This window comes from Eimeria mitis, genomic scaffold (assembly GCF_000499745.2).
Source record: "Eimeria mitis Houghton genomic scaffold, Emh_scaff10350, whole genome shotgun sequence".
NCBI lineage: Eukaryota > Apicomplexa > Conoidasida > Eucoccidiorida > Eimeriidae > Eimeria > Eimeria mitis.
Window position 1 is genome coordinate 692 of NW_013567218.1, and position 228 is coordinate 919.

The following is a 228-nucleotide window of genomic DNA, read 5'->3' on the forward strand; positions in this document are numbered from 1 at the left end:
GGTTGCTGCTGCTGTTCGTGCTGCAGTGCAGTGACGTTTAGGGGGTCTCCTGCAGTCTCCTGCTGCTGCTGCTGCTGCAGCTGCTGCTGCTGCAGAGTTGTGTCTCTGTCTTTGCCGGTACAGAGTACAACAACCCCACCCTCCTCCTTACACTGTGTTGCTGCTGCTCTCTGTGGCGGTGTTTCTACGCTCGAGTTTGGGGCTGCATGCACTGCTGCTGCATGCACT